Source organism: Cavia porcellus, unplaced genomic scaffold, assembly GCF_034190915.1.
Source record: "Cavia porcellus strain 051 isolate PalLab524CR breed Dunkin Hartley unplaced genomic scaffold, mCavPor4.1 scaffold_9, whole genome shotgun sequence".
Taxonomy (NCBI): Eukaryota; Metazoa; Chordata; class Mammalia; order Rodentia; family Caviidae; genus Cavia; species Cavia porcellus.
In genome coordinates, this window is record NW_026947492.1 from 12,517,568 (window position 1) to 12,542,317 (window position 24,750).

Here is a 24,750-nt window from a genome sequence, read left to right on the forward strand (position 1 = left end):
GGATGCTTCTCAACTCTCCCAGTCCAGGGAATTCGGCTACGCTCATGCTGCTGTTCTGTCTCATTTGCAAAGAGGGAAGTGAGTCCAGTGTAAAGGAACAGAACCGGAGCAAAGCCTCAGTTCTGAGAGCCCCATTCCCTCAGATGTGATCTTCCCACAGCGGATCCTAAACCTGCATGGTTTTCCTTACCTGTGAAATGGGGCTAGGTTCACCTTGACACTGGCCTTATCAGTTTGTAAATCTATGGGATGGTTTCCGAGGTGCTAAATAATGTTTGCCTGGAGAAACACAGCCCTATGCAGTAGGAGGACAACCTTCCCTTAAGGGTACTGGTACAGAGTGGGGGAGGAGCATGGGGCTCCTGCCACTCGCCCCCCCCCCCCCAGCCTGGCTGGGGAAGGCAATGCCAACCAGCATTCTGCACCTTCAAAATTGTCTTTTCCTGCCCAAGACCCAACCAAGTATGTCTGGGAACAAACCCTTTGCAGGGAGCCTGGTGGGCTGTGGGTGTGCTGTGGAAGGGCGGGGGGTGCAGGTCAAGATGGGGGGCTGGCATGGTCAGTTCCATGACCTGCTCAAGACAGAGACCCCGTGGGTTGAAGAGGAGCTAGTAGGTCTGGGGAACTCGTATGTCTCCCAGGATTCCTACCCCTCTGGGGCCCCGCCCCAGCCTTGATTTTCAGACAGCTATGATGTGATAATAAACTGCACCGCAGACGAAGGGCCACTGGTTGGTCCTCAGGCCTGCCCCACGCTACCTGTGTGCTCTGGGGCTGCTTTTATCTCCTAGCTTACATGCCAAAACCTTTCCTCCCAAGATGCTTGTATTCAGAGAGTAGTGCCCTGGAACTACCAAACGCAAGCTATTGCTTCTGAGCCTCCCTTCTCCTCTGACAAGTCCCCCAATCTCCATCTTCCTGCCACCCTCGAGGCCCCAGCCTCTCCCGTAACCGGCCTGCTCTGTCCACTCAACCCGCTCGGCCCGCGCGCTGTCGCCCAGGCACCACCGGAGGGCGCGCTTTACCCGCAGAAGCTGGCTGGGCCCAAAACTCCTCGGGCCAGGTGGGCAGCCCCTTTGCGCAGGGAGGCGGCGGCTGCAGCTGCTCCCGGCACCCGAGCGAGGCGCCCCACAACACTTGAGCACAGCGTGCCCCTCGCCCCGGTCCCATGCGTGGCGCCCCTCACGCGACCCGGCTCCCGCGGTGGGAAGTTTGTCCCGGCTGCCTGGCTCCGCCGCCACCCTTCGGGCCCCGCGCCTGGGCTCCGGGCGCGCCAGGCGAGACCCCGAGCGGGCTTCCGTTGTGCAGGCGGCTGCAGGCGCCGGCGGACCAGGAGGCCCGGTAGGGACCCCCGCCCCCCCCACCCCGCCCGGCCGTGCGCGGGGCCGCCGCAGTTCCCACGCCGCCCGCCGGGTGGCGCCCTGGGCCTCGCCGCGCGCCTCCCGCGCTGCCCGCTCCCGCTCGCTCGCAGCCGGACACAGACTCTGCCTCCGGCTGCCGGTGGATCGGACCGGAGCTGCCGCGGCTGCTGCGGAAGAGGAAAAAAAAAAAAAAAAAAAAAAAAAGGAAAACAACAGCCGGCGGCCGGCGGAGCAGCGCCCGTGCCCCCGCCAGCTCCCGGAGTGCGGAGCCGCCCAGGTAAGGGCAGCGGCCGCCGCGGAGACCCCGCCGCCCCGACCGAGGGCCGCCCCCGGCCCCGAGCGCAGCCCGCGCCGGCCCCGCCGCGCCGCACCCCGACTCGGGCGTCCCAGCGCCCCTGCCCTCGGGGGCCCCGCGCTGCCCCGAGTTTCCGTCTCGTCCCCCGCCCCCCGCCCGCCTGCGCCGCGCTCCCGCGGGGGTGCTCCCTCGGGGTGCTCCCTTGGGGTGCTCCCGCGGGGTGCTCCCCTTCCCCGCGCAACTCGCGGCCGGCCTCTGCCCCCTCAGGGCTGACGGCCCCTCGGCGACGCTGGCGCGGCTCCCCGGCCCCTGGCCCTCTCTCCGGCCGCGGCTCCCGGGGTGCAGCCCGGCTCGCGGCGCCCCCTCCCCCTGCGCGCGCGGCCATCTGCCTCGACTGCCCTGCCCTGCCCTGCGCTCCAGCCGCCACCACACCCCCGCCCGCCGCGCCGTCTGTCTTTGGCTGAACCGGCGTCCTATCAGGAATGACCCTCCTTCCCGCGACTGATGGGACTCCCGGCCATCCCACCCCAGCTCACCCGAGTGGGAAGTGAGGGAGAAACTCTGGAGACCTGCAGTGGGCGCGGAGGGGGAGGGGCGGGGGGAGGGGAGGGGAGCCGCCGGGGGCGCTTGGTGACGGGGTCGGCCAGGCTGGGACCCGGCCCGGGTGCAGGGCGCGCGCGCCACGGCCCGGACGGAGCACCTGTGTCTCCTTGCTGGGTTTCTGGGGCTGGGGAAAGTGAGGGAGGAGGTGGAGCCTGGAGAGTTGGCCTGGGCCTTGGGGTGGGGGAGGCGCGCGGCGGCCGCCGGGCCACGGCCTTCTGGCCCAGCCACCTGGCAATGGCGGGGCAATGCGGTCCGCGCTGCTCCCCGCCTGGACCTCGGGCTGTGTGGCTCTTGGCATCTGCACTTGATGCTGCCATCTTCCTCCCGGTGCTGCTGTCTGGTGATGCCACGCGGTGCCACCTCCCTGCCTCCCTCCAGTGGCTCTCCTGGGCATGTCTCCCAGGGGCCTGGGTTGCCTGGGAAGGAGAGGGAGCTCTGGCTGGGCCCTTAGGCCGGGCAGTGGGTATCCTCAAGACCAGCCCAAGAAGTCTGAGGACGGGCCAAGACCGGGGAGCCCTGCCAGGGACAGAGAGAACTACCTTCACTTGTACTCTCCGTGGGTCACCTGGTGATAGGGACACTTCCTGGACACCTGGAACAGCTGGCGTGGCACCCTTTGGGATGGGGGGCTGCCCTGGCTGGTAGGGGCAGCTTGAGAGAGAAGTCTGGTTGCGCTGTGGTTCCGAGGGTGAGCTGGGATGGGGGTGAGGGCCGAAGAAGTGGCTGCCTCTCCTAGGGAAGGAAGCTCCTGCGACTCAGCTGGGCCCCTCGGGCTGGCTGGCTTTGCTGAAGCCGCAGCTCATGCTTCCTCATTAATCAGGTTTATTCTTTTGCTTCCTGGTTGGATATGTTCCTCAAGGTCATGACCCTTTGGAGAGTTAATCTAATATGCACACATTACAGTGTCTGGGTTTGTTTAATTTTCCATATTTTGTTCATTTCTGTGGCCTGAGCTTGCCCACCAGCTTCTTGCCTATCTCACCAGCTCCCTCACCCTGTCTCCCTCTGGACCTGTTCCTTGAGACCCAGAGGAAGGGTTGGTCCTGCCAGGTGGGCAAGAGGTGGGTGGTAGAGAGGATACTGGGAGTGGATCTTGGATTTTCATGTTTTCCCTCCCTTCTGTCCTAGGCATGTTGACCCTTGGTTTTCCCAGCACTGAAAGTTGTTTCCGAGACCAGTGTGGCTTCATGGTCTTGTTTTCCAGTTTGGTTTCCCTTAGGATAGGAAGGGAACTTATGTGTAATGGGAAGGAAGTGGACCCTTCCTTAGGGGGAAGGTCTTTGCTCCTGGGAGGCCGAGGCTCTTGATGCTGGGCAGAGATGAGAAGATAGGAGAGCAGCCCTGGTGCGGTGGGAAGCCAGTTCAGAAATTAAGGGGAGCAGTGAGCAGGACAGGTGGTTGTGTGGCTGGTGAGGACGGGCTGCCGCGGCGCGTGTGTGGGAAGAATCCGGCTGGTTTCTCCGCTGCAGAGTTCTGTACTCATCCCTTGTGTGTGCCAGAGTTCTGCAGGCTTCCAGATGCTTTGGGGATTGAGTTCATTTGGCCCCCATTCCAGCCCCACAGCGTTTGGTCTGTACTGCAACACTCATAAGCAGGTCTCACTAACCCACCGAGAGCAGGGCTTGAAGAGGTTTTGTGGCCAGTCAGGACTCACAGCTACCTGGGTGGTCTCTGGATACACAGCCTTGTGCTCTTAGGTCAATCCTTTTCAAGGTCTCAACTGTTCAGCCCTTAGAAAGCCCACCCTCTTCCTATTTGGTAAATTGGTCCAACCATTGTTAGATTAGCAGCCTTTCTCCACATGGGGCTGACAGCTGGCTCCCACAGAGGGGGTGCTTCTCACAGGGCCCCCCTGTCAGGACTGTCTGTGCTCCTGGCCCACTAGATAGAATGCAGCCAGCTCCCTTGGAGTTGGACCTTCTCCTTTGGGCCCCAGCTTCCTGTCATCCTGTGGCACCTGGCGTGCCCCTCTACCCACCGCTCACACAGGTGCCATATGCTGCCCTTCCCCTGTCCTTCCTCCTTGTTTCTGTTCTGCATCTTGCCCAGTGTTACGACTTCTGTCTAGATGATCCCCCAAAGCCTCATGCGGTCAGAGGTGGGGCATTTTTAGAGGTGACTCGGTCTAGAGTGTGTGAGCTGGGATTGATTCATGGCACAATGCTAGGATCAAGGGTACTTGGACTGACTGATGCCTACCCTAAGGGCAGGTAGCCTGTATAAGATACAAGGGATATTTTGCCACCTTCTGCCTGCCATGAACTGTTGGTCACCTGTGAGGCCTGTGTGCTATCTACCCTGCTTGGAGCCAGCTGATTATGAACTGAAACCTCTGTTAACTGTGAGCCAAATAAATCTTTCCTCCTTTAACTTGTGGGTATTGGATATTTTGTCTCAGCAATGACAAAAGTAACTAAACTAAAGCACCCAGCATCTTCAAGATGCAGCTGGGCTGTCTCTGGTGTGGAAGGGGCGGCAGCTCTAGCTGCAAGCAGGTACACCTGGGTTTCTGTCCTGGTACCACTCCCTGCATGACCTTGGACAGTCTCTGAGCTTCCTCACCTGTAGAGTTGGGGTTGGCAGCATGTAATGTGAGAGGGTGGGGCTGTAATTGGACACCTAGTAGGGGAGGTCGGTTGGGTGGGGATCTAGGGTGTTTCCCCTGCAGGACTGACCTCTTCGCACTCTCTGGGTGGGCTGGTTTAGCTCCCAGCTCCTGCTATTGATAATGACTTGTTTCTATTTGTCTTGCCATCAGACAGCCGATCCCTTGAGGAGCAAGGCTTGTGCCTGACACCTGTTTACATCCTGAGGTTCCTAACAGAGCAGGCACTGTCCCTCATCACCTGTCACCTGGTCCTGTTGACAGCAGGAACGTGAGAAATAGATGTTACTTGATTTTAACATTTTGTGACGTAAAATAGAGTATGCCTTACCTTTAGCAAACCCAGTATGAAGAAACAAATCTTATACTGTAGTACCAGGTTGGGTAAATTATGGGAAGGCAAGAAACAATTAATTTAGCATTGTATTGACTTCATATTTGCGTATTTCATTCAGTCACCCAGTGCCTAGAGCTGCACACACACATGTCCACCATTAGGATGATGGGTGGGCCAGGGACCCCATCATGCTGCACACCAGCTCCCACATCATGGACCAGCTATGGTGCCGCACCCCTTCTTCCTCTCTATGCCTGGGCATCACAAGTTTTAAGATGTGTGTGTGGGGATTTCATAAACTGGTTCATCACGGGTCTTTCTTTACGGGCTGCACACTGACGCCATCTACACAGAGCTCAGAGCTGAGTAGTGACCGTGTCGCTTAGTGTGAGACAAAGCCCTGCTCTTCTTCCCGGAAGTGAATAGTTGGGTCCTGCGACATCTGGTCAGGTGGAATGATGTCCATGCTGACAAGTGTTGATGTGCATAGCAGGTGACATTTCCAAGGAGCAGCACACCGCGCTGCTGACGGATTGGCCATAGCAGATGAAGGAGCAGGGAGTGTCAGGAAGACTTTGCAGACTGCTAACCCAGGAGCCCGGGGGAATGGTGATGCCACTTTTGGAAATGAGGCCAGAGTGGCGCTCGGGTCTGAGGGAAAGCTGCCCGGAGGGAGGTGCTGGGAGCATTCAGGGACTGGCTGGTGTGGCTGCTGGATCCCTGGGCACCAGCTGAGCAGTCCTGAGCAGGTGGGCTGTCACTAAAGTGTCTCTGTGCCCGTGTCTCACCTCCACAACCTCCGCCAGCCTCGCTGCCTACTCTAGCACTCCCCATGCAGCGCTGTCCCTTCCCAGAGCTCCCCTTCCTCTGTGCCTCACCCAGAGCATCACCCAGAGCATCACCCAGAGCATCACCCAGAGCATCACTCAGAGCATCACCCAGAGCATCACCCAGAGCATCACCCAGAGCATCACCCAGAGCATCACCCAGAGCATCACCCAGAGCGGTGCTGGTAAATATTTATCCTGCTTAGGGAGCCTCAACCTGTGTTTAGCAAATGTTTGTTACAGGGTGGATTCATCGGCTATGTGGGCTTCCAGCAACAGGTTCTAGGTCTCCACGGCTTCGCTGTGTGACCCTCTCCTGTGTTTTGTGTCCAACCATGTGGCCAGCAGCACCCAGGACTGCCAGGTCGCAGGCTGGCAGGCCTTACCTCCTCACTTAGTCCTGAGTTTGAGGTTTGGGGGGCACTCGGCGGGGAGTCCCTAGAACAGGCCCTGTGAGCCTGCTCCGGGCTCACCTTTAGTGACCGAGTGGTGAGGGTCATCACTCTTCAGGGTGCTCAGGCCATGGAGAAGCTGAGGTGGAGGCTGGGGTATGTCCAGAGGAGCATCATCCCTGGGAGTAGAGTGTGCTGGGGACCAGTGGGAGAGAGTAGCCTCAGAAACAGGAAGCCCTGGCTGCTAGTTGGGGCCTTGTTTCTTCTCCGCAGACTTAAGGATCTAATGAGCATTTGCTCTCAGCTCCCCAATTCACTCATCCTGCACACGTGCTGCTTCCACATAGCCCCTAAAGCAAGCAAGTGGGGAAACTCTCTTCCCTCCCGGGAGCCCTCAGGTGGCCTGCAAGGTGGCTATGCTGTGAATACATGTTTAGAATAGGAGTTTAAGGGCCACAGTTAAAGGGGAGGATTTAATAGAATGAGAAATCAGTAGCCCGGAGGTGGTGAAGATGTGTAAATGAGGGGCAGACTTCGAGGCACACTTAAAAAAGAAAAGTTGAACGTGACACAAGACCACAAGCCAGAGGTGCAGCTCTGGCTGGGGGCGGAGCCGGAGTGCGCTGCTGGGTGTGAGCCTGCTCCGCAGCCAGGCGGTGGCCCCCAGAGTTAGGTGAAGGGCAGCTTTGCTCTCTGCTGCTCCCTCCAGTTTGGGCGCTGGGCGCTGCAGTGGTTGGCACTTGTGAGTCACGTGCTCAGCTCTTCAGCTCCAGCATCATGGCTTCCTGCAGGTGCTAACGGGCTCAGTGGTACCTGTGCCACCGAGCAGGGGTGAGAGGGCCCAGCGAACAGCTGCCCTTGCTATTTTTTTTGTCTTTTTCGTTTCTATAGGTATCAGGGATCGAACTCACGACTGCCTGCTTGCAAGGCAGGCGCTTACGTCGCTGAGCTAAATCTCCAGCCCCTGCCCTTGCTATTATTCAGAGTATTACTATGTTTTCATCTGTCTACTTGTTGCCAGCCCCACCCCCTTCTTAAGATGATGTCCCTAGCAGGGCTGGTGAGAAGATGGGGAAGGAGACACTGCCCTTTGGGGGAGACATTGGGAGTGGATTTCCCTGGAGACCCAGTCGAGGGAGCCCTAGGGGCCCAAGAAGGGGTCCTCACTTACCCAAATTGCACAGCAGGGAAGGAGCACAGCTGGAGGCCAGGCTTCAAACTCCCTGGCCTGAGTCCCTTTTACTGGGGCTGTAGCCCCCTTTGATAGAGCTCTAGAAAAGACAGATTGTAACAATCATTTGCTTCAGCGCCGGCATCCAAACACAATAAAACTAGAAGCCAGGCCTGGTCGCGCATGCCTGTAATCCCAGCACTGAGAGCATCACGGAAAGTTCAAGGCCAGCCTGGACTGACTGCATGATGAAACTCTCTCAAAAAAAAAAAAAAACAAAACAAAAACTAGAACTAAGCAGGAAAATACTCTGGATTCTTTAGAGCTCCTGTGTGTGAGCTCTTGGGGGGGTTGGGGGAGGGTCGTCTTTTTATCCTGCACCAGGCTGATACACAGTAGATGTGAATTCAACAACAGTGACGATGACAGTAATAATAGCTAATATTTATTAAATGCTCACTGTGTACCAGTGATGACCCAATGGGCTTTCATATACCATCTCAGTTAACCCTCTCACTAAGTGCTAAGAGCTGAATGTTTAAGTCCCTCTCCACTTCCCCTGTGTCCCTGTCCTGTGCCCCTGGGGACCCTGATGCAGCCCATGAGATGTAAAGATACCTAATGAGCATTCAGTTTCATCTTTGTGGGTTTCCAAGGCTCTTCTTTAGACAGAAACCCATCTGGGAAGGCAGCAGTAGCCTGGGGGCTCAGAGAAGTGTCCAAGGCTAGGAGTTTTTCCTGGGGGAGGAAGTGGCCTCGTCTCTGGCCACTCGCCACTGTGCCACCTGTCCCTTCCTGAGCATGTGTTTCCCGAGTGTCTCCCTCGCAGCAGCAGCAGCAGCAGCGAAGGCACTGCAGGGCTGAGGCTGGATCCTGCACAGTGTGTACACATAGCTACTGAATCTGCGCGGTGCTAGGTTGGCCCTGAGGGGCGGGGGCTGCTGCTCAGTGAGCTTTTAAGAGGGTGAGTGATGTTGCCCACACCCCATCAGAGGACCTACAATTCAAATGACCCAAGTCTAAGAGCACCGAATAAGTAGCTAGAGGTAGAAAGCTCACTAGCTCATTTGAGCTAAAATAGCACCATCAGTCTCTCCTTTGAAAACAAGAGTCCTGGCAGAGCCCAAGTAAATAGGCTAGCACTGACCTCTTCCAGGTGGCGTGCAAACGGGCAGTGAGCAGGCAGGTAGGCCGTCTGTGAAATGGAAAGGCAGCCATCTGCAGCCGGTGGGCTCTCTTTGCCTGTACCCCCTTTTTGAAGGGGGGATTCTGGGGTGTCTAGAGCTTGCCCCTGGATCCAGGGGCTGGAACATAGCTGGTCTTTGTTCTGTATTCCTGGCCAGTGCGTGCAGTTTTGTTCTTATACCATAGCTCCATTAATCCTGCTGGACACGGGAGACCGCAGCTTTTCAGATGCTTAGTCCTTTGTGCAAGGTCACACAGCTGGACCCCAGCATTGCCCTCTCTCCTTCCTCCACTGCATCTTCATGGTGGCTTGAGCCTCTCCGAGAGCCAGGAGGAATCTGGACTGCAACCTTCACAGGGCAGGAACTGTCCAGCTCCCCTGTGGGTGTTCAGGTGGACAGCGGTAAGGCCGGGCCAGCTCTCGCTCCCCTGACCCTGAGCACTTAAGTGAGGTCCTCTGCCATCATCTGTCTGCCCCACAGATGGGGGATCCAGGGCACAGGCACTGTATCTGTTTTTTTTTTTTTTTTTGTCTTTTTTTCGTTTTTATCGGTACCGGGACTGTATCTGTTTTTCAGCTTCCCTTCAGCAGTAGCTATGGTAGTCCCAGTGTGGAGTAGGAGCTTCATAACTACCTGTTTGGTGAACAGTTTTTTTTTTGTAGGTGCTTGTTTGCAGGGCTTGGGTTCTAGAGCCCTGCTCTAGCAGTGAGCTTTGGCTCTGCAAAGTTGGACGGATGACCATCAGATTGCAGAGGTGTGAGGTGAAGTCTCCAAACACTTGTCTTCTGCTGGATCCTGGTGTACTCATCAATAAGGGAGCTGCACTAATACATGGTAACCCTAGATCTGCCCGAATCTTAGCCCAAGGCACTTTTCCCTCTCTTTGAACCCAGCTGAGCCTGGCATGGGGTGAGAGACAGAGGGGGCTGGCATATGGAGTGGCAGCTGTGACTCTAGATCAAAGCAGGAGGCACACAGTTGCCATGCATGAGGAGGCTCTGAGAAAAAGCCGGACCTCTGCTGCACACAGTGTGAGCCACAACCCGCGTGCACTTCAGTTCATTTAGCCTGGTGCTTAGTTATGTGGACGGTAGTGACAGGGTGGGCAGTGGCTATTGTAGGGGCAGAGTTCTAGGGGAAGGGTGGCTTTGTGCAGGGAGAAAAGAGTTTCCCGCGTTGTGGAGGAGGAACTGAAGCCTGGCATCGCCTTTCATCCTCTGGATCTTGAGCCCTTGGGGACCTGCACCGGGTGCTCTGGTGTCTCTGGCTCATGGTGCTGGTACTGGTCAGGGCTGAAGCTGGGTTTCCCTTCTTTTACCCATTGGCGTGATTGGTAGTGGTGCCTGCAGGGCTGGGTTAAAGGATGTCCGGGACCAAATGTGTGCTCTGTGGGAAGGGGGTGCTGGTTCACCGTATGTTAGACCTCGGCCCAGGGTGCAGTGCGTTGGTCCAGTCCTCTCCTCTTGCAGAAGTGGAAGCTGAGGCCCAGAGAAGTCATATAACTTGCAGAATTAGGACTTGAAATGGGCCTCCTTCACCTGTAGGGCATTTGGTCTTTTGTTCTTTCATTGCACTGACTGCTGGGAGTCTCTCACCAAACCAGGGGAGCACACGCTCTGCTCCCCGCCTGACTGAGCTTACTGCAGTGGTCTCCCGATCCCTCCTTCATTCCGCTCTGCATTTGAAGGGTGCGTGAAAAAGAGCTGGGTGACAGGCAGTAAATGCGTGTCCAGCTGACCCATGCCAAGGTTAGCTGTGTTAGGTCCTGGGGTCCAGGCTGCACTGGAGCCGAGAAAGATAAGCAGTCCAGTCTGGGCAATCTAAGGAGGCTTCTTAGAGACTGTAGGCTTTGGGGAAAGAGGGTCTAGTTAGATGTGTGAGAAACCAGCTGTGCAGGGGCGAGGTGCCCAGAGAGAGGCCTGGACAGCCTGTGATGAGAACCCCTGTCTACTTCCTCTGTGGCCTTGAACAAGCCAGCTCAATTATCTGAAGGCTCTGTTTGCTCAGCGGTATAATGGGGCAATAGGAACTCTAATCTCAGTGTTTAGAGGAGAGCAAACAAGATGACATCTTTACAAGAGTTTCTTAAGTCTCAAGACACTTTCAGTCTGCACTGCATGATTTTATTTTTGTCAAGTTAAAAAGAAGGCAGAGTAATCTACGGTGAGGGTGGCGGTTACCCCTGGAAGGGGCCCGTGGGGAATACAGGTCATGCTCTGTCCTGTGACCTGAGAGCTGGTATCAATGCAAACGCATTGCATTGGACACTGACGTGGGCTTTTCTGCCTGCACATTGTATTTTAGTGTTAAAAGTTCTTTGTAAGTTAAGTAGTTATATTGGGTACAATAGCCAGGTTAAATGACTTAAGATTGATCACTTGACAGAATGTCCAACAAGAGACCTGGAAAAAATAGTAGCTGATGTTTGGTGGGCATTTTAAGCAGTTTGCTAATCACTTTACAAATGTTTTCTCATTTAATCCTATAAAACCGGGTGTGGGGATTTAGCTCTGCAGCATAAGCACCTGCCTTGAAAGCAGGCAGTTGTGAGTTCGATCCCTGGTACTGATATAAAAAAAAAATAATCCTACAAAACCTCACATTTTATAAGTGGGTAAACTGAGTCTTGGAGCATGACCTAAGTTGCCCAGAGTGACGTGGCCAGCCTGGTGGCAGAGGTGGGGCCCGAGGGAGATCTGGCCCAGCGTCAGCACTTACAGAGTTTTCAGGGTGCTGAGATGCATAGCGTTCCTGTCCCCCTCATGGATGAACGAGACATGTGACCCCCGGGTCCGAGTCACCCTGGGAGCTCAGACTGTGCAGGGCTGCTCCGGGCTGCAGCTGGGAGGAATGTGTGGGACAGTGTCAGGTCCTGCAGCTCCAACCTGGAGATGCTTCTGGAAAGGAAGCAGTGGCAGTCAGGAGCCAGGAAGGAATACGTTAGTCTGGAGGGCAGTGAGGCTGCTGTGCTGTGTGTGTGAGTCTCCAGGATTGTGGAGGAAAGGGAGCTGGGTGGAGGCTTAGGGAAAAGTGGGGTGCTGAGTTATAGCCCTCCAGGGGGTACCGGGAGGGAAGGAGCCTGGCAGTTTTTACTATCAGCAGAGGAGAGGAGGGAAATGCTGCTGCTGTGAAGTGTGGGTTCTCCCACTGTCTCCCAAGAATCCTACTGGGGATCCAAGTTTCTCAGACACCTTCCTGTTCACTGCACCTCCCAGTGTGGCTTTGGCTTACTGCCTCAGGACCTTAGCTTATGCTATTGGAACTCTTCCCTCTCCCTTCTCCTTTCTCTTTCCTGTACATCTCCACTGTGTCCTTTCTTCCTGGCAGCACAGTTGCCTGCTTAGAAATTGGGGACCCCAGGTGTGAGTCCACTGAGCCCCATGTCCATGGGAATCCTTGGCCTCAGGAGGATCAGTGTCTTGACCACTAGATGCAGACGGGGAGAGAAATCTGAACCTGACTGATAGCCCTGTGGTCCCAGGACATGCAGGGCTAATTCAAGTACAAACAGAGTATCAGTATTTATTACCCATGCTCTACTCTGATAAAACTTGAGTTTTTTTTTTTTTTTTGGTCTTTTTCCTTTTTATTGGTACTGGGGATTGAACTCACGACTGCCTGCTTGCAAGGCAGGTGCTTATGCCACTGAGCTAAATCCCCAGCCCCAAAAATTGAGTATTAAAAACAATGGTGTGCTATAGCATATGAAGTTATATTCAAATATTTCAAGGAAAAAGACACTATAATAACTACTATTAAGTTGGGTTATTTGGTGGTGAAGCACTAGGTTGCTGAAACTGTCATGCTTTGACCTGTGTTGTTATATTGTTATGTCCTCTTTTATCTCAACCTCTCCCTTATTCATTAAAAAATTATTTAATTTTTTTTTATTTTTCTTTTTTAAACTAAGGAGAAAAAATCAAAAAAACTAGCACGATATATTACAGTAACTTTTTTGATTTCCTATTAACTTGATTTGAAGTCCTGTAATACTCCCACTATCTTGTTTTGACTGATTAGGCTCTGTTCCGCTCTGTATGATAGTATTAAGTATCAGAGTACAGGCAACTACTTTGAAGGCAATAAGATTCACATTGATGCCCATTCTGGTTTGACTATTATCCTCTTTTGAAGTCCTGTAATGTTTACAAGGTTTAGGTTTTATTGGTCTTGTTCTCTACTGTTTTGTTCAACTTTATAATACCTAATGAGACAGACAATTCTTCTTAAGGAAGCAAGAGGCATTATGGTAACCATTGCTGATAACCTTGTACTCTGTTTTTACATCATGTGCTATGTCTATCCTTGGTTTTGACTGACAGCTTTGTTTAATCACGCTTGATTTTATTCTCTTACAAAAAAAGAGTAATAAGATCTAAGGGAGCAATAAAACCCAAAATGTGTAAATTTTGTTGTAATAAAGAGAGGGAAAAAAAAGTGCCCTAAAGGATACAACAGCAAGCATGTTTAGGTGTGTTAAATAGATGACTATATTAATATTTTTGTTTGGATCATTGAACATAACTATTTGCAGTCTCACTGTTTGAATGTTCACTTTGTATGCTTTGATCCTGTGACCTGAATAACCATTTCAAAAATGATAGTGTGTAATCTATTAACTGGTGATATCTTACTTTTCTTTTTGTAGTTCTGTATTACTTGTACCCTTACACTGTTCTGTTTTTTTCTCTTTTTCCTTTTAAATAAAAAAAAAACAATGGTGTATAAATGAATGGGAAGATAGCTGATGGGGAGAGGAGGCTCGGGGAGGCTGTTTCATGAGAGGCCAGGCAGGGCCTGTGCCATTGCAGGCCCTGAGGGTGGTTCCTGCTGCCTTGGGGACAGGGCCTGCTGCCTGGGGCAGCTACAGTGGGGTCCCATCTGGGGCCTTGTTAATCTGCGTCGTAAAGTTTGTCAGAGGGCGCATTGAGACAACGTCTTTGGGCTGAGCAGGTGGCTGTTGGTGGGTGAGTGCTCGCAGTATCTACTGCAGTCTTCTGTGCTTGAAATCCTTAATTTGGGAAGCTGCTTCCTGCAGGGTCCCGCCGTGGGCTCCAGGGAACCCCTCCATCTTCCAGTGCTGGGTCACAGAGCACGCTGGGTTCTGCTGCGCAGGTCTGAGAACGATGTTCAGAGATCTAGGAAGGTTCGCGGAAAAAGCAAAGGCAAGCCGGGGGCCAGTGTAGCTGGAGCCTCTGGTGGGAACTGCCCTGGGGTGTGAGAGGGTCAGCTGGAGAGCAGTGTTTGTTTGGGTTTGTGGTGTAGGGCATGATCTTGTATGCTAAGCAAGTACTCCACCACTGAGCCGTATTGCCAGGCCTTTTAAATTTTATCTTGAGATACAAATTTATGATCCTCCTGCCTCAGCCTCCCAAATAGCAGCGATTACAGGCCTGCCCCACAGCGTCCGGCTCCGGAGACCGTAATGGGGTAAGGAGCACCCTGATTGCTGGCACCCCTTCCCCGCAGCAGGATCTTTTGCTTGTGTTCTCAGGAACTTAGTGAGGTGGGACAAATATTAGTTTAAACAAGAGCGGACCTGTCCCTGTGGGACTCTGGGTACACAGACTCGGGGACCTCGCTTTCTCATCTGTGCAGGGTCACGGGGTCCAGAGCAGAGAGCTGGGCTGTCCAAACGGAAAGGAGTGACAGCCCTTTGGGTATGTGGAGGTGGCGCTCACGCTGCCCTCTCTGGTGTGTGTGTTTGGGGAGGCTTTGGCTTTCTGAGGGCTTAGGAAAGGTGGGCGATGGGGGACTTTGTGTACAGGTGGTGTCAGAAAGCGCAGGATCCTAACTCAGAGGTTGCTGCACCTGCTGGATATATTTGTTTCTGGAAGGAGGGGTCACCTGGCCTGCTTCCCCTTTGCGATCTCCCTGACCCCACGCAGGCACCTGTCCGCAGTGCTGCCCATGTCAGCACGCAGCCCCCAGCATCTCGGTGCTGCGGACCAGGTGCTCCGTGCTCCAGCTCTCCAGAGCTCCCGCTGCCGTGCGCTGGCTGCCAGTGTCTCCGCATTACACGGCCGTGGGAGCGCACCTCATGGCTGGAAAGGGGGTCTGCCCAAGGTCATGGCTAGCGCTGAGCGCCACCTGGCTCCTTTAGGACTCTGTGGCTTTGCGGTTCAGCCCAGGGTTGTCACCAGAGGGTCAGCAGTGATCTTTGGGTGCCATCCTTCCCCCTCCCTTTTATTCCGCAATGAAGACCTTGTCCCCTCCCCACCATGGATGTGCTGGGATTGAAGGACTTCCACATCCTGCCACGCGGTTTCCCTTCCGTGTGCCACCGACTGCAGGGAGCAGGACGCACAAGCACTGTGCCGTGGCCACTTGGATCCTGGGCTGCCAATGCAAGGGTGAGTTCTTGACGCGGAGCGTGGCTCCTCTTGAGTCTTCGGTGGCCTTTCCTGTCTCAGGAGTGACCGGCCTCCTCCTCAGTCCCAGGTCAAGCCCCCTGCCTGTGTCAGCACACTTCCTGCCTGCTTTGCTTTGGCTGCCCGTACCAGGGGTTTGACCCAGATGTGAGGCAGCTGCCCTGTGTTTCTGAGGTGTCAGCAGGGGATGGACACAGCCAGGGAGGCTTTGAATCAAGGTGTCCTCAGAGGGGGAGAGGGTATTGTTTAGACAGTGTGTGTAGATTAGTAATATTGTAACCGTTAATTGAATGTCCATTGATCCGCTGTCAGAGGTTTGATTTACTCTGTCCTTCTCTTAGTCAACTGTTTGAATAGGCTGCTGGCTTGCCCTCATTTCTCTGCCTCTAACACGGATTCCTTCCCTGTGCTCTGCAAACCTTGGTTTCATTCCACCGACTTCATAATTAGCATCTTTTGTTTTCTGGCTCCAGCCTTGGCCTCCCTGCAGCCACGTGTCCCTCCCGAGCGGATTTCTATGACTCATTCCTCAACCAGAGTTTCCTGAGGTCTCAGGGTACCCAGGACAAAGGCAGAGAGGGCCTGCTGCCTTTCTGCAGGGCTGTGAGGGCTGCGAGCGTTCATTCAGAAGAGCGCGAGGAGGGCAGAGACCTGCGGCTGGGCGTTTGCTCTCAGTGTGCTGCTGCCGCCTCCCTCCCTTCTCCCCTCTTTCCCTTCTTCCCTCCTTCCCTCCATCCTTCTTCCCTCCCTCCCTCCCTCCTTTCCTCTGCTGGTTATTTCTGATTACCAACTGTGTGCCAGGCCCTGTCTTCAGCACTAAGAGGACAAATCTCTTGAGTTTAACACTCGTAAAGGAAAGTAAGGAATAACGTAGGTGATACTGTGCCATGGAGGAGCCAGCGCAGGGGACACGGGGACGCTGAAGAGGAAGGATGGGCTGGTAGGAAAGGCTTCGTGGAAGGGGATAATTCCTGCCCTAGAGCGCTGCCGCATTTCAGAGGGTAAAGGGAGCTGCCCGGAGTCCATGGCAGAGGCTGCATCCTGGCTGGACAGAGTTGCGCTGGGATCCTGAGGCCGCAGAGAGGGTGCTGGGGCTGTCTGTGATGGCAGCACAGTGGCTTGCGTCCCAGGCGTCTGGATGATCTGAGGGCTTTCCTCGCCTTTTCTAGTTTATGTCCTCCACCAGTTCCCCACCTAGATGCCGTTAGCAGCCCTTCCTCTCCCGCCACTGGCAGAGCCTGGGTCTCATGTCTCCTTGCAGTGGACCCGAGAGGTGAGCTCAGGTGCCTGACCCAGGGCTGCTAGTAGTCTTTGCATATTGTCTGGTCCAAGGATTTGACAGCAAAGTTTGGATCATTGACCTTGGGGTGTTCCTGTGGAGCCAGATTATGAAAGACAGACTTAAAAACTTTTAACAGAAAAGTTAGCTACTAAAAAAATTTAGCTCAAGCAGGGTTGTTTTCAGTGTTAACCTCTAGATGCTGTGTGCAGGGTGGGTAGACTTGATAGAGAGGGCCTGGGGTGTCCTCTGGGGAGAGGGTACAGAGGACAGCGCGAGCAGGAAGGAGGCCCTGGCTGTGGGCGAGCCTGGTGGGCAGAAGTTCTGATGATTTTCACATTGGTCACTTGGGGCAGCTGGTACTCAGCCACTGGCACAGGACAGCTGGGCTGTAACTGAGGGAAAGGTGGTGGGTCACATTCTTCTCAGGCTGCTTAGTGTGAAGCGGTTGAGGGACATCCTGTGGCCTATGCATGCCTGGAGCCTTGATACCCACAGGAGGGTAGAAGGGGAGAGCGTCTGTGGGACGGAGCTTAATGCGGGCAGAGGGGAGCTCATGGGGGAGCTCTGGCCCCATGTCCAGGACTGCATCAGGGAGATGGGAAGGAGCACGCACAGGCAGGGCACACAGACGAGAGAGGGTGACAGGAGGCTAAGGAGGAGGGGGTCGCAGAAGATGAGCAGCCCATGGAGTAAAATGCTACAGTTGCAGGACACTGGGAGGTCACCATGGTCTTTTAGTTACTCCCGGGCGTGGGCAGGAGGTGAGCCTTGATGTGTCTGGAGGGGACCTGTAGAGATGGCCTCCACCTGCCCCAGGGAAGGAGCCTGGAAACCCCACGCAGGGAGTGTGCTAACCAATGGGCTTTTGGCAGAGGTGGAGAGGCAGGGGTGACAGGTGCCTGCAGTAGCCAGGACGGTCCTGCAGGGAGCGGTGCTCTGTAGCAGTGGCTTCCTGCGGGAGCCTCCACCTCAGGGTCTACTGGCTTCTGAAGTGTGGACACTCTCCTGTGGTGGGTGTCAGGCTGGGAACATGACTTTGCTAATGCAGAGCTGAACAGAGGTGTGCCTCACCTGCGCTCCCTAGCTGCTCCAGGCTGGCTCAGCACGCCCCACCCCCCAGAGGGAGCGGGGTGGGCAGAGGAGCAATTCCCTTGGAGACCAAGGACCATGGGTAGAGTGGGCCAGATGCAGATCATTGCCGCCAAGTGGGGCCAGGCAATGAGGGTCCCAGTGAAACAGTGATTCAGGGGGTGAGGAGGGGTAGTGGGAGGAGGAGCTGGAAGAGTTGATGAAAGCCTGTGAAAGAAGGAGAAGGAGCAGACCAGGACCCCTGGCACCCCGCAGAAGGTGGGGTGCCTCCAGGACAGCTCGGGGGAGCTGGACTCTAGCGCTGTCCAGATGCCCTCTGCTCAGTCACCTTCAGGAGCTGCTGTCAAGGCTGCAAGAAGCTGGCCTGTGGTTTTGTTTTCTTTTGTGGTGCTGGGAGATTGGCGCTGGGTCCTCTGCACTGAGCTACATCCCCATCCCTTGTTGTCTTTTATCTTGAGCCAGGGTCTCACTGAGTTGCCCAGGCTGGGCTCAAACTTGTGACCTCCTGTCTCAGACTCCCAAAGGGCTGAGATTATAATGTGTGCCACTGCATCAGGCTTCCCTTTGGGTTTTGTGGGGCAGGGATGACCAAAGGACAAGGGAAGGTTGGCGCAGGGCCATGGCAGTGTAGCAGCTGGCTATGGACTGATCAGTCAGGGAGAGCCGAGAGGACTCTGCATGCAAGGTGCAGGCTGGGCAGGAGCAGAGCTGGTGAGGGCAGCTCTGTGGGGACAGGTGCAGACCTGTGGAGGTGGCGATGGGCTCTGCTGGCAGCCAACTGGTGTAGGTCTAGTCACTGGTACCCGGAAAGATTTGATGAAGGGTGAACAATATTCAGTAGTTCCAAGGAGCTGCGTATAATGAGAAGTGCAGGCCACAGGCTGTCAGTCCAGCTGGTGGCCAAACCTCAAAGAGGACAAATACAGCTGCTGTGCCCGGCAAGCAGATGAAGGGAGTCGTGGGTGTTGGGGCGATGCCCGGGGCTGGGGCTGGGACATGGGCAGTGAGTGGGCAATGCTGTAGGGAGGCACCAGGCCAGACCACCCAGTTTCCCCAGGGCTGTCCAGCCTGCCCCGAGGGCCCCTCTTTGCCCTGCCTTCTCTCTGCTCGTGGGTAGGTTTGGGGCTCAGCAGTTAGACTCTCAAGGGGTGTAGTTCTACATCTATTGCAAGGACCTCAGGGTGGGGGATAGCGGAGTGGAGCCATGGGCCCTGGAGCTGGACAGACCCGAGTTTCAGTTCCAGTGCGTTTCATGGCCCTCGGTCAAGATACCCATTGTCTCTAAGCTGCATGACGGAAAGAACAGCGCTTAGTTTTTAGATTTACATGCATAACAGTGGGAAGCGTAGGGTGCCGTAGCGTGATGCACATACACTGTTGAATGAATGTTCTGTACAGCTGTGGACGTCAGGTCCAGCAGTGCCCTCAGGCGCCCTTCTCCTTTAGCGTCTGCTTCCCCTTTTCACTGCAAAGAGCTTGGCCCAGCGTCACTGCCACAGGAGGCTGCAGGGAGGCAGCCGAAGGGGCTGTGGCTCCTCTGAGCCCCTGGCTCAGCTTGGCAGCAGAGAGCACCCTCCGTGTCCTCCAGCACTTCTTGGAGCGAGAACGAGTCTGAGTCCAGTATTGCCTGCAGAACCTTCCTGACCCTGATGACTCTCCCTTCCTGTCCCAGCTTTGTCCCTTCCTACAGCATCTGTCAACTTCTAGTACACTGCATGTTTTACTCATTTTTTTGAGTGTCTGTTTCCCTTCCCTGGAATGGAAGCTCTCTGAGCTTGTGTTTTGTTAAAAGTTTTATTCTAGTTTCTAGAAAAGTCCTTGATACATATTAGGTGTCTTAACATTTGCTGAATAGATAAATGAAAGTCCCTGAAAACTTTATTTCTTTTATATTTTATGCCAGTTTTCTGGCTTCTAGATCCTTGTTCTATGCTCTTTCACTATTTAAAAAGCAACCTGTGATATAGGATAGTGTAAAAAACTTGCTGCAGGACTAGAGTTAACTTGACATAGGACTAGGGCATGCTTTATGGGAAGGGTGACATTGAACTGGGCTTTAAAGGATGAACAGGAGTTTTCTGAGTGGGTAAGAGGAGAAAGGATATCCTAGGCAGAGCCAGTCTCATCCTCAGAGGTGCAGGTGAATGATAGTAATGAAATATTCGGAGAACAGTGAGAAGTGTCCAGCTGTAAAGAAACTGCGATGTGTGCTGCTGCATTGAAAGAAATAAAGTAAAAACCTCACGGTAAGTTTTCACTAATGTATGGAAAACAGTCTAAAAAGAGTCAGAGTAATTGGAGCCAGGCCGCTTCAGGATGGCTTTACAACAGATCCATGCTTTTATTTGCTGTAAACTTAGGTTAATGATGGCACCCACCTCATAGAACCTTAGTATGGATTAAATGAGCTAAAATACATGAAATGCTTACTACCTGAGCATTGCAAAGTGGCATAAAATAGTGAGTATTATTATTATAGAAGACGTCAATGCATGCTGAATTTCTATACTTTATAACCGTGTATGTTTACTGAAATTTGCATTACCACATGTAATCTTACTTTGTTTGCACATAATGAGCCATTCTCGAGATACAGAAGTTGGTGCTGTGTCTGCCTCCCCTCGGTGGGCATAATTGTGAATATTCCAGCGGAGGCTTGAGTGCCCGTAAGTACCGTCTTGGCATGCTTGACTGGCTCCCTCTGGCCACAGAACTGCATTTACACCATGGTGGGCCAATGCCAGGCACATAAACCGAGACCAGGACAAACAAAGGGAACTATAAAGTCGTTCTCTGGGGAGCAGCGGAAGATTATAAATACAACTCTGGGAGCACTGAGTGTGTTCCTGAGAAACTGGAGAAGGTGCTCAGTGCCAGAAAGATGAGGCTGGGCAGATGTTTTCACAGAGAAGGAGGTAGATGAGAGAATATTCTAACGCAGGGCGTGTCAGGCCCTTTTCTCCAGCAGTTCGCAAGCGTGTCTGAAGCAGATGGCTGCGGTGCTGAGTCAACAGAGGTGCTCCGCAGGGCAGCCACGGGTCACGCAGGACCGCTCGGGTCACGCTCCCCTCCCTTCCTGCTTTCCGCAAGCTGGTGTATTCATTGTAGCAAGCCAACAGCCAAACCTGGTGGCTCTAGGTGCAAAGCTGTCATGTCTGGGATGCATCTGATGGATTCCCAGGTGGGTGAACCACTGCACCCAGATCACTGATTAAGGATCAGGGTGGACGTAGAGAGGCCTTGTTGATGCGTTCAGTTACTTATTTACTCTTGGCCCATAGCAGCCATGACCTGAGCTCTTCCCATCGCTCTCTGCTGCCACAGGGCACCCTCCTCTGGCCAGTCGTTTCTGGGTTATTGGCGGCTGGGGGAGTGGATTGTCCAGTTCACATAGGACGCTGACCTGGCAGGGAAGAGAGCCCCTCCTGGAGATGATGTCATTGGTGTGTTGAGTCTCTGGTAGGCAGAACGGGCTCCCCCGTGCCAGGTGCAGCTGAGGGAGCCCAGGTGTTCAGGCGAGGGGCACACTCAGCCCACTGCATCTTGGTTAGCGCATGCTTGTGGGTGCTCATGGGTAGACCCCGTGGCTCTTCCTGAGGAGGACTGGCCTTAGAGTGAAGGCGAACAGAGTTGGGGTAACTCATTCAGATACTGGAAGAGAGGTAGGAGAGTCCAATTCATTTGTGTCATGGTCTGCCCGCAGTGGGTGGACATGCAGGACATCCTCTTTTTCCTTCTGCAGTCCTGTCCTCCTCTTCCAGCCTGGCTGCAAGCGCTTTAAGGTTGAGAGAGGAGAAGCCTGACGAACTGTGGCCTGTGGTCAGGGGAGCTGTTCAGTGCTGCCAGGGCCACATGAGTATAGGAAACCTTAGAAGCTGATCACACCCAACTGAGTGTCTGCTTGCTTTTTTTTTTTTTTTTTTTTTTGTCTTTTTCGTTTTTATCGGTACCAGGGATCGAACTCACAACTGCCTGCTTGCAAGGCAGGTGCTTATGCCGCTGAGCTAAATCCCCAGCCCCGTCTGCTTGCTTTTTATGGGCCACAGAGCGAAGGCAGGTAGGTGTGGATGAGTGTCTGGGCTCTGTACCTGGGCCTCCTACCCAGGAAGGAAGCAGAGCAGCCTCCTGGAATCCCTCCCCACACCCAGAGGCAGATTAGTCATTCCCTCCTCTGTCTCCACCTTGTGTCTTCCTGCATGTGCACCTGTGAAGCTGCACCATGGCCTGGCACGGTGGCGCCCCCCGCGGCAATTCCCTGCGGCTGTTTATAGCCTGTCTTGGCCCTGGGCCAGACACAAAGTATATATTCAATAATGAATGAAGGAATCTGTTACAGAATAAATACATGTTTTTCTGTGTTCAGGCTGGAACACACACTCACTTGTTCTTAAAAAGCAAAACAGAAAAACCTTGGAGTGAGTTTTCTCTGTGAAAGGGACAGAGCAGGTGGAGGGCAGAGCTCTATGTCTGTAGACCACACAGGAGAAAAAGTCACATACAGGTTCACGAGTAATTACCAAGGCCATGTTTAAAGAAAAACCCTGTCTCACTCATTTAGCCTTCATAAGCAGAAGTGGGTTTTGATATCATAGTCACAGACATCATCTACATATGACACAGCTCTGCTGGGAGCAGAGGTCTTTCCGTGGAGCTGTGAGGAGACGTGGCCTCCAGCCGGTCCTCACTCACGATTTCTGGAGCAGCATGCATATCTCCCCAGGGCTGCCTACCCCCGGGAGGCAGGGCACTTGTCACTTTGATGATGGGCAGCGGGAGGGAACCTGTGTTTGGAGTCCCGTCTTCTCGTGAGCAGTAAAGGGTAAACCCGGCAGTTACAGCAGACGCTTGCTTAGGGAAGTTAAAAATGTCCTGGTGACTCTCAGCCCTGGCCCACCAGCTGAGGGTCTGATTGCCTTCCCATAAAACCCATGTTGTAAAAGGTCTCTCTCCCAGCACGGCACATCTGGCCATCCTGTATCCTTGGGACTTAACGTTCCAGTCGGATTTTCCTTTTCCTTTTTCAGGAGTTAAGGTCTATTTTCACATTAGTAATGAAATTGTGTGTATTGCATTAGCCATTAGCACTGGCTTCCTTGTGGCTAACTGGGCAAAGTGCCTCTGGCCCCCGCTCTGCCTCTGGTACGCAGGTGGGCCCTGTGCTCAAGGTTGCTGCTTGGCTGAGACGTTGACAAGGGCAATCTTCCTTGCTTACTACCTGACTGTCCTCAGTGAGCAAGGAGGTCAGGAAGAAGAGGGAGGTAAGGCCTCTCCATGGGGTGTAGAACCCGAATCTGAAATCTGAAATACTTTAAAATTCAGAACTTTTTGCACACTGATGTGATACCACAATTAGAAAATTCCACACTTGACCTTGAGTGATGAGGTACAACTAAAATGCACAAAATTATTAAAAGTATTATGTAAAATTATCTTTTCAGCCTATGTGTATAGTATATATATATATATATATATATATATATATATATATATATATGTCATCCATGAATTTCCTATTTAAACTTGAGTTCCACCCCCAATATATTTCATTATGATAATGCAGATATTATGAAATCTGAAAATACTCCAGGTCTGAACCACTGTTGGTCCCAGCCATTTCAGATGAGGCATACTTTACCTGTACCCTGTTGGTAAGCCTGCAGGACAGTTCTGGTGATTCCAGGCTGGGGACTCAGACCTCTGAGTGATCCCAGGGCAGGTTTAGGGTCCTCCCTATAAGGAGTCAGAGTGAAGGGCAGTGTCCTTACTCAGCTGGGGCCATCCTCAGGGTTCCTTCTCTCCTTGTGCTCTGGGTTGGGAGAGGGAAAAAGGGTTACTGCCCAACCGCCCCTAAACTCCTTGAGTGATCCCAAGAGCAGTGCCACTCCCAGAGCAGGCGAGGGGACCTCAGGTGTGAGACTACTGGATGTGCTCCCCGAGATTTGGGAGACAGCACATGGAATATTCTGTTGGGGGTTGATCCCCCTCAGATAGTTCCCCCGTACAAGAGAGCACAGCCCTTATGTTGGTGCTGTGGTGGCTTCTGTGTGTCTGTGTGGCCTCACTTGGTCCTGTCTGGGGAGGAGTTCTGGGAGCTCATGGGGCAGCTCCTGAGTGTGAGTAGTGTCTTGATCGGTGGTCACGATCCTTACATTTATATCTACTTATTAATAGGTAGCAAGAGGAAGTAATATGATGCTATTTACCTTTTTTTTTTTTTATCTTTTTATTGGTACAGGGGATCGAACTCATGACCGCCTGCTTGCAAGGCAGGTGTTTATGCCGCTGAGCTAAATCCCCAGCCCCCTATGCTATTTACCTTTCACAACACAATAAATACTATTTATTCTCTCCCTTTTACAGATGGACTCCCAGTCCAGTGCTCCTCCCACGGTACACTGCTGCCCCTGGTGTGAGGGACACTAGCTAGGGAGTTCATTAGAAGATTTTAGGTTCAACAGATCTTATTTGATCTGGAGTTTAATTTGAGCTGCCATCAGCAAAGGTATTATCATTACCAATGTATTTAAAGTAGTTAAATATTTAAAGCCCAGTTGAACAGGGTCACCAAACATATAAGCAGAACACCTCCACTAGAGGTTGGACTATGGATTTCTGCACAGAAAATGTGCCCGGTGTTTTAATGGGGCTTCTTGAGGGGGAAATAAGCAGGTGAAGGGGGGGCCAGCGGTTCTAATCTGCCTGGCTTTCAGAGGCCTCTTCAAGGTTACTCACCAAAAGCAATTTAAAGATAATCGAGTTACTGTGAGGCTGGGCTATGGCTTTGTCACAGGTAGAGAAGCTGTTTGGCAACAGGGAGTGGAGGTTAGCAGAATGGATGGGATGAGAATGGAGAGTTTCCTGGGCTGGGTCTATGGAGCACCTGTGTCAGTGGTGACAAGAAGGATGCTCACAGGGTGACTTCCAGGTTTGTAAGAGACTCTTCTAAGCCTCCGGGGAGAGATCACAAAGAGGAATCACAGCCTGGGCAAATGCAAGAGGAAGCGCAGGGTGGCATTAATATGGATGGCATGAATATGGGATCTGATGGTTTCAGGGACTGAGATCTGAAGACATAGAGTACAGGTGTGAGCCATCTGATGTTTCTGGAAAAGAGATGGAGTCACACTACAGGGTTTCTTGTGGAGGATGCCCACTGGCAGTGCACAACCTGGGCCTGGTATGCTAGTGTCGTGGATAGAGTGCTACTGATGGGCAGGAGGTTCACTGAGA

The 24,750-nt window shown here is 53.4% G+C and overlaps 1 protein-coding gene across 1 annotated transcript in view; it reads left to right on the forward strand.

The window, feature by feature from the left end:
• The first annotated feature begins 1,496 nt into the window (after positions 1 to 1,496).
• The window catches only part of Grik4 (glutamate ionotropic receptor kainate type subunit 4), a 431,262-nt gene continuing 408,008 nt past the window's right edge, over positions 1,497 to 24,750 (forward strand). Inside the window, 1 exon segment of the mRNA XM_063255944.1 lies at positions 1,497 to 1,638. The gene's annotated coding sequence lies outside the window, so the exon portion shown is untranslated.